The sequence below is a fragment of the Cavia porcellus genome, unplaced genomic scaffold (genome assembly GCF_034190915.1).
Source record: "Cavia porcellus strain 051 isolate PalLab524CR breed Dunkin Hartley unplaced genomic scaffold, mCavPor4.1 scaffold_27, whole genome shotgun sequence".
Lineage (NCBI taxonomy): Eukaryota > Metazoa > Chordata > Mammalia > Rodentia > Caviidae > Cavia > Cavia porcellus.
In genome coordinates this window covers 11,699,413-11,708,865 of record NW_026947510.1, presented here as the reverse complement: position 1 = coordinate 11,708,865, position 9,453 = coordinate 11,699,413, and the positions used below count along the sequence as shown (strand labels likewise).

The 9,453-nt window shown below is 38.6% G+C and overlaps 1 non-coding gene across 1 annotated transcript; it reads right to left on the bottom strand.

Moving 5' to 3' along the window:
• Positions 1–8,949: 8,949 nt before the first annotated feature.
• LOC111754842 (small nucleolar RNA SNORA2/SNORA34 family) lies at positions 8,950–9,086 on the bottom strand. Its single transcript, XR_002789517.2, has one exon. It is a non-coding gene; the product is annotated as a small nucleolar RNA SNORA2/SNORA34 family (small nucleolar RNA).
• Between the last annotated feature and the right edge of the window lie 367 nt (positions 9,087–9,453).

Below are 9,453 nucleotides of genomic sequence, written 5' to 3'. Positions count from 1 at the left end.
AGGCTCCACCGTTCAGCTAAGATGAGCCCCATCATGAGCACGGGGCCGGACGGCTGGCTCCCTCAGCAGCAGGCGCCGCCGAGCCGGGCCCCGCACCGCGGCGCTGGCCGTGGAGACCGAGCGGCGAGGGCACCGGTCAGCCGAGCAGACTCGATCCGCCGGCTCAGCCACAGGTGAGGCGGCACCGCGCCGCGAGCGGACGGAGCGTCCCATTTCCAGCCCGCCGAGCCAACGCGGCCCCCTAGTGCCCCGGTCTCAACCCTCCTACCCACCCGCCCAGGCCTCCACCAGCCCCGCCTCCGCCCCGCCTCTCTCGGGCTCCGAAGACCGCCCATCGCCGGAAATTCGATGCGTGACGTCATCTCGTTTACGTCAGCCCACCCCTTTGACGTGGCGCTTCCTCCGGCCTCACTTCCGGTGGGCGGGTAGCATTTGGGAAACGTGGGAATTGATGGGGCAGTGGGGAGTTTCCATTGGAGAGCGCTCCTTCACCTGTCACCTTTCACAAAGGCTTCCGAACTCACTTTCGAGGCTTTCTAGCTGCGTTCCTGGACCTTAAAAAGATGGGAAGACCGCAGTGTCTGATTTGGGAGTCGCTGTTTGTTGCCCTTTAGCTGCACTGTGATGTTTTTCTTAATGCCTTTTCCTCGCAGCTGGAGTGGCACACTCAGTTTGGCAAAACATTAGATAAGTTCCGGGATCTTAAATCGAAATTTAAATAATTGAAGGTAATTGAAAATAAAAAAGCTTAAGTTGAGTAGTAGAGCACTTATCTGAGCTCTGAATTAGATCCCCAGAAACACACACACACACACGCACGCGAAGCTTCACGGTGTTAGGTAGGTTTAACTGAAGGGACCATGGACCTTAATCAGGCAGTAGGATTTCAACCCTGACAAGCATGACCTTGTACTAAAATACTAATTTGCCTGTACGAAGTGTATGGCTTATTTCCTCCCAGCGTTAAATTTCAAAGACCCTTTGAGACTTAAACATAGGATAATTTGCTCCAACTTTATGATACTAAAGGTAAGTTTCAACTTCTTAATATAAATCAAAGAAGTTGAATTTAGGCTACGCAAATTAGCTTAACTTTAAGGACCATCTGTTGCACCATGAATATAAATCATATTTGTTTAAATAAACAGGCTTTTTATTTCTAGTTGCAGCTTAATTGTTAAAGGAAACATTCTCTATCAGCTTCTGAAGTTATTAGACATAAATATAAACCATACCTACTTATTCTGGTTTTCTAATTTCTAAGAAACCCTGAAAAGGACAAAGTATTTGTATTAAATAAAAAGCAAAACGGATAGATTTCCTAATACGTTTATGATGGTGTAGTGAAACTTCAGTGATAATAGATATGAATTATTACTCCACTTTTAATTAAGTAGCATGCATATATTTGAGCCAGACTCTGGTATTTTTTTTTTTGCTTCTACTTCTTTGAAATATCTCAATTTTGCACTGCAGAACTGTTGGTTAAAACTGTAGTTTACTCATACATCGTTTTAATGATAGCTTATCTGACAGTGTTACTGCTTTAATATTTAATAAATTTTTCATTTTGTAAAGTTTATTTGTAGACTTAGAGATACAAAATTTTTAGTAACTGAAACTAGTACCCATCGAAAAAGTGATTATTGAGAATATAGCTGTGTGTTATCCAAACAGAAATCAAGTTTATTGCTATGTCAAAAAATACACTTCAGATGGGCATGGTGGTTTAGGTCTGTAATCCCAGCATTCAGAAGGCAGAGGCAGGAGGATCACTGTGAGTTCAAAGCCAGCCTGGGCTATATAGTAAATTCAACACCAACCTGAACAACACAGCAAGACCCTGTATAAAAAATTATAATACTAGCATTGGGCTTCTTTTTTGTGTTAATTGAAAGAACAATGAAAATGCATACAGTAAAATCTCTGTCTGTTTAAAATCTTTTAAAAAGATGTGAATGCTGAACTGAAATTTCAAGGAAGGAAAATGTTGAACAACTCAAGGATTTTTAAAAATAAAACTGTATATCATATTTCTGGGAACTTCAGATAATACTTGGAAACCAAACTTCAGATAATACCTGGAAAAACTGGTTGCAGCTGAAACTGACTTCAGTTTCTTACTCTTGGATCAATTTGTGCCTGACTTGAGAGTTTAACAGTGTGTCCAGCTAGTGATTAAAGTCACTTTTTTTTAGTACTATGGATGAAAATTACCATTTAAAAATATTTTTAAAAACTCATCAAATTCAAGATAACCTCCATTATGATTTTAGTCTACTTGGTCAGATTGCAGATGAGTTGGGAGTGACAGTTTTCTCATCAGGAAATTCCCTTCTGCCATGTGATCTAAGAAATAAGTATGATTTCATTCAGTAAATATCTGTTGAGATAAACGTTTGTTAGATACAAATGATGCAAAAGAAGATACCACATACCTGACAATAGGTAGAGTATGTAAATAAAATTGTGATGTTTTGTGTTCACAAAGAGGACCTGTCATATCCTGAGTTCTAAAACATCTATCTGGTCAAAGTAGCTTTGAGGCTGTGACTTTGGTCATAATCAGTGAGAATGAACATCCCTTCTACACTTTAGGATGTGACCAGCTCAATGTGATCAGCCTTCTCACATTCAGTGAGTGCTTTTCCCAATAGACACCTCAACACATTCATTACACGTAGTCCTTTATGACCTCTGATTCTCCTGCCTTGCTCAGTGGTAGTCTGAGTGGCTAATTTATGTTTTTACAAAGGTTTTTAAAGGTGATTAAATTTCTTGAATGTTTCAGATCCTCTTTACTTTATAAATGGCTGTACCTCGCCCCATTCTCTGCCCTTTGCCGTAATCCTATTCCTTAAAGTGGAAAGTCTTACATGTATTTCTAAACATCTCATTAAACACTTAAAGTCTTCCTCTTTCCCGAGATAGACAAGTTACCTTTCTCTTAACATACTAGAATTTGGGTCAATTTAGTTTTTCTGTCCTGAATTGTCTTCCACTATCCTACAGTCATTCTTAACACATGGGTTACAATATTAACATTTATTGAGTGCTGACTTTGTTCCATCGCTATTCTAAGCACATCACCTAATTTATTTTTTTTTGTGACACTTTGACAGATCATTATTTAACAGGAAAATGAGGTACAAGAACTTTAATAATATACTTGAGGCTACAAGACCTGAAGTTTGAATCCTAGCAATCTGGTATTAAGGAAAAGTCTAATTCTTAACAATTGCAAAGATATAGATTACTCAAGTGGAGTTTAGGATGATAGGTGGGTGGGTGGATCAGGTCCTTAAGTAGGGAGGGACAAAAAGGATCTAGATCCCAGGAGGGGAGACCACCTCTGAATGTTCTCCATACTATCTAAGTGTGCTGAAGTAATGAACTAATTTCCAGCAAGTATATATACTTTATCACAGTTTAGTGTTTCTCTACTTTGTAAAGATGTCCACCCACGTATTCATTTAGTCATTTGATAAGTATTTGAGTGATTATTGTGTATTAGGTACTGGTTATATAGTGGTGAAATAAAATCTCTATCCTCAAGGAGTTATAAGCTAGTTCAACTTGTTCTTAACTTTGTCCTATCAGATACAGATATCAACCTTTACTGTTGCAATGGTCACTACAAACTTGAGGCTACCAAAATTCCTCTTGGAAATGTCTAGATTAGACATCTCCTGTATTGATTTCAGGTGATTTGAGCTCAAATGAATCCCATTAATTTACTGAAGAAATATGGTATGGTGGAAAGAGACTGGCTTTAAAAGCCACATTATTATCTTTAATCTATTTGTGAGAACGTGGAGGTATTTCAGTTCTGAGAGTTTTGAGACCAGAACTACTTAGTACCGAAACAGAGATAATAACTACTTTGAAGTGTATTTGACATAATGGCTGTGTTACACAGTAATTTTCTACAGAATTGTTCTATCATAGAAAAGAACTATTATACTTAGAAAAAAAATTCATGTGAGAACTAATGAGAAAATAAACTTAAGGAAAACTCTTTCCGACAGTTATATGTAAATGGTCATGGGACAGTGCCAACAAAATAAACATGAAATACTAAGCCAAGGAGATAAGCGCTTTTACTTTTTCATTTAACCATAAAATGGCTTGGTGACTTTGATTAGGTAACTTCTTTGAGATCTTTTCCCACATCTGCTGAGGACAGATGTCATCTGACAAAAAGACTATGCAAAGGTCTACTACACTGTCTAGGTTACTTTTCTCTGTTGCTGGGACAAAACATCCAACACTCAAAATGAAGGAAGGAAAGGTTTATTTAGCTCACTATTTGTGGACATTTCAGTCCATAATCAGCTGGCTCCAAGGCGGGGTGGCACGGCACTGGGGCAATACTTTAAGGCAGCAGCCAGAGCAAAATGGGGAAGAACAAGCCTCTTTTCCTCCCTTATATTGTACACATGGCCCCCCTCTCAGCAGCATGTAACACAAAATCTCTGTGCCCTCTTCTTGCACAGGATGAGGATATTTACAAAGTAAAGATTCTGGCTCCCTGCTGAGTCTCTCAGTTAAACTTCTAAACTTCTCAAATTGACACAGTGTATCAACCATAACATACACTAAGTAGGTCAAACATGATACAATTAGCCCCAACACTTATAAATATACTCTATATGGATTTTGTTTCCTGGGCATATTAAGACACCATTAACATAACTCAAAATCATGAACTCCGTTGCTTCATTCTGAACTGAAGCTAGAGCTGTACTCCCGAGAAAGTAATTGCATAAAATTCCAAAGTGGCTGATGCAGCCAAGTGAACTCAGCCCGCATCCTCTAGTTGGAGGTCAACCCTAAGTATACTAATCAGACAGCTCCTTCAGGATAACAGCACCTTCCCTCTCAACAAGCTCACGCCTACTTAAAATCCTTCTAGAAATACTCCCAACCTTTGTGAGGTAGCTGCGATTTGCGGCTGCTGATTGGTTACCAAATAGGGAAGGGGTGGGTCGACAGCGCAGGAAATGACGCACCGGAAGCGATTTTTTTCGCCGTAAGTTGGGGGCGCGGATTTGAAAAGTAGGATGTAAAATGAAACGAGGTTGCTGGTGCTAATCTTTCTTTCCTAGCTGTGTTTAATTAACCAAGGAGTCAAACACAAAGGTTTCTCCTTGATTTGTAGCGTTCCCTTAGAGCACCTGGTGTGTTGGGGGCGAGGAAGCCGCTTCTAATCCAGCAAACTTCGAGAAACCCTGAGGAGTTCCACACATTTCTGTACTTAGCTCTGCGTGAACGGCGCCATTTCTCTGGACGCGTGGCGGTCTCCACACTGCGTGGTTACTGACTGGGGAGACACTGCTCTGCAGTTTGGAAAAAAAACCTACAGTTTTTGGCATCTGGAAGAACTAAACAAAAAAATGCTTATTTTTAAAAAAATATTTTTAAGAACTGAGGTTGAGGGGTGGGGATTTAGCTCAGCGGCAAAGCACCTGCCTTGCAAGCAGGCAGTCGTGAGTTCGATCCCTGGTACCGATAAAAAGGAAAAAGACAAAAAAAAAAAAATGAGGTTGAAAACTATCTTATAGACGGCTTTATGAATAAGGAGATAGATCAAATAAAATATTCAACATTTCCAAAAATTTAAATATACGTTCTAGTGAAATTAAGACCAACAGGAATTTTTTACAGCCATTGTTTCTACTACTTGTCTCTCCCAATGTGAGTAAAGTCAGATTAACCTTTGATAGATACAAGTGCCTACTGGGACGAAGTGAATAAGGTATACGTTTTAACACTTAATAATCTGAAAGAAGAAAAAGCTATGTTAATTGGCATGTAGTAAAGGGTTACAAGGACAAACAACAGAAGATGGCTGTTCTTGTTTTTTTTTTGTCTTTTTCATTTTTATCGGTACTGGGGATCGAACTCATGACCGCCTGCTTGCAAGGCAGGTGCTTATGCCGCTGAGCTAAACCCCCAGCCCTGGGATGGCTGTTCTTAACTAATATCCAGTGTATGAAATACACCTGTTCTCTTAAAACGCTTGCTCCAGCGTTCAGGTGAGAAGAATTTGTTGATGTCTCTAAATGCTATCAGTTTTTGCTAGTTGCTTTCACACTTACATTTTGATCTTCACAGTTCTTTTTGGTGAACATTTGCCCAAGAACCAAGTAAATGATCCAAATTAGCATAGTTATCAACTAACTTGAAATCTGAACGTAAAGGGCTAAGATGCAAAGAGAAAAGAATTCACATTTAGAATCTCAAGTGTTTGATTTGTGTTTCAGGTCTTTGAGTGAAATTGCTTCTTGTTACTTTGATTTCCTCTTAAAAGACTGTGAAAATTGAGAATGGTTGAAAATACAGTTGTTTTATGGTGTCACATTTGAGTAAAAGTGACTTACATTGTTTTTGCTGCCTAAGTCTTCAAAGTATGATTTTGCTATTGACCATTTCAATCACAGAAGTGCACTGTGGGTACTGATTGTCTTTGATTTTAAAGCTCGAGTTCCATTCCAATTTACCATGCTGTCTCTACACAACTTTGTTTTTTCTGAAGCTTTAGCTTCTGGGCACGTTTCTAAGTCACTTATGCCAAGCATATTGTTAAGTGTTTATTAAATGATAGTTTTTGAAGCCAGGACTTTTAGGTTCGACTTCTATGTTCAGCATTTACTTCCATTATTTTTGTAGTGTTTACTTTTTTTTTTTTCACTTTTGGTTTTTTGAGACACACGCTTATAGTGTAGTCTGGGCTGGTGTTCAACTTGCTATGTAGGTCAGGTTGACTTTTAACTCATAACAGTGACTTAGCTTCCCAGGTGCTGGGTTTATTGACATTTACCTGCTCCAATGTTTTTTAAAATGATGAACATTGTTTTATAAATGATCCACATATCTTTCTTTGATATCCTCTTTTTTTTTAAACCCATGAACTATATGACTACAAAAAGGAAAGCTATCCTTTTGTGAAAAATCACGGAAGGGAAAGGAATAGTTAATAGCTAAAACTTGAGAAAATAGATAGGTAGTCTGGTGGATTAGTAGACAAAGTAGTATATAAAGATTCTACAAGGGAGGTGTAGTTCACAAAAGGAAAATAATTGCTTGAGCCAGGTGTTGTAGCGCAGGCTGAGGTAGGATCGTTGTTGAGCCAACCTGCTCTACAAAGCAAGACTCTATCTTGAAAAAAGAAAAAAAATGTGCTTGAAAAGCTTTAGTTATAAAGGAAGCTGGTTAAGTCTTTATACCTTCGTTTCTAACACATGCATTTGCTACTCTATCCATCTTTTTTATGGACAATATGTATTTGTTATGTTAAAAAAGACTGATGTTAAAAAGTTGGTATTCTTGGGGATTGATAGATGACAGTGTGTATATTATTATATTTCAAATACTGGTATTTTTTCTTTTTTTTTTTAAATTTTATTTAAGGAGAAAAAAACCGAAAAAGGGTCCAAGTTATACAGAATTTCAGAAAAAATAAACAGTAGGAAATCACTAGTTAATAGATTACATAGTGTTATCTTAGAAATAGTTGTCCAAGTTATAAAATTAAAGCATATAAAGTGGACTTTCAAACATTGAGACTGCAAACAGTTCTGTTCAATGATCCAACAAAACTTGTAATATGGTTATCTAATACACTTAAATCTACATGCAGTTATATCCTTTAGAGCACTTTTTTTTCCTTTCTTTTGTACAATGACAATTACACATTTTGGGTTTTATTACTCCCACAGTTCTTATTACTTTTTTGCTGTTGAGCTATATATCTGGCCCAAGTGTTCCTTTTGTAATTCTGTGTAAGAGTCAAATAGTTTACTGTTAGCATTTTTTTCACTAGTTATCAATTGCTGTGACAAAACAAGTCATTTGCTTTGCCTCTCCAGGTTTAAGTACTTTTATGGACATAATTCACTTGATTTTTTTGTTTTAGCAATCTTCTAGTTAGGTGATACTAGTGGTATTCCCAGTATTAAGATGAAGATACTGTAATCAGATCTAGCTCTTGGGTTCTTGTTTTGGGACAACTAAGATTGAAGTCAACAAAACAGCAAACAGCAAAATGCGTGGGTATTAGAATAAAAGAGAAGTTCTCTGATAATTGGAGAAACATGTTCCGTGAGGTGGACATCATGGATATTTAAGTTTATTGGGTTTTTATATAGTTTTTGAGACTGGTATATGTGATAGAAAGCAGGGATGCTTCTGGTTGTAGGTAAGCCTTGATGCCTGGAAAGCAAGCAGTTTTATTTGCATTTTATTTCTTTCAAGGTCTGTTTCATTTGGTGAAAGACATTTTCTTTGTCTCTTGCATTTCATTAGGTTCTGATAATCTCTTTTGGTATGCTAAGTTACTTAGCACCCCCTACCCCATCATCTTTTTTTAAAAAAAATTTTATTTTAAAGGGGGTAAAATTAAACACAACAAAGCAGAACAAAACAGGACATAAGAAAGCAATGTAAGAGATGTAAATTTCAAAGCTAGATGATCTGAGATCTTCACTCTCTATCATATTGTCTCTTGTTTTTTCCAAATAGCTGTCCATGTCTTCGCATACAGAAAATTCATACAAAATGACATAGTATGAAACTGATCTGAACTGAATGAGGAAGGTGTTTTAGGTTTTCCAAACTAGATAATAGGGAAGTCACCAATGGCTATCATAAAGTCTCTCGTTCTCTTCAAAATAGCTCTCCATACCTTCATGTATTTTGAAGTTTAACAAAACAAAACAGGTAAGGGGGGATGGGTTGCTTGGTTTCCTGGTGCTCCAGGTCCCAGCATGGCGCAGGTCCCAGTAAATGCCAGTGGCTCCTGTCCTGGGCCTCTGGAGCCTGCCACACTCACAGCTGCTCACCAGGAGAGGGATTGCCTGGTTTCCTGGTGCTCCAGGTCCCAGCATGGCACGGGTCCTAGTAAACACTAGTGGCTCCCATCCTGGGCTACCAGAGCCTGCCACTTCAAGCTGTTTCTTTCTAATGAATTGACCATTTCACTGCCCAAGTTCTGAAATGGCCAACAGACTATAGAAAGACATCTCTTTAGGCTCCTGCTTGAAACCAATAGCGTCAGGAAGCTGCTGGCCTTGATTCAGGGCCAGACCATCATATTTTTTTAACTATTCAGTGCCCTATCTACCTAAATTATCCTATTTCCTGGCTTTATGTTCCAATTGATAGAGTATTCTGGCACAATAGAGAAGCGAAAGTACAAAATGAATAGGTTTATTGAGTTGAGGATGTGGAAAGTAGCACATAACCCATGGCAGCTGGGCTGTCTCCTTTGACCAGAATATGGGATATGGGATATATGTAACCTTTGATTGGGGATGGTTAGGGTGGGCATTGATGATGTGAGAGGAGCTGATTGGAATTTTCTTTGTGAGCACTGGGAAAGGCAAAAGGAAGTTGTAATAGGGGAAGGAGGAAGTGAACTTGGTAAACATCCCCGATTTGGCCTTCCACCAC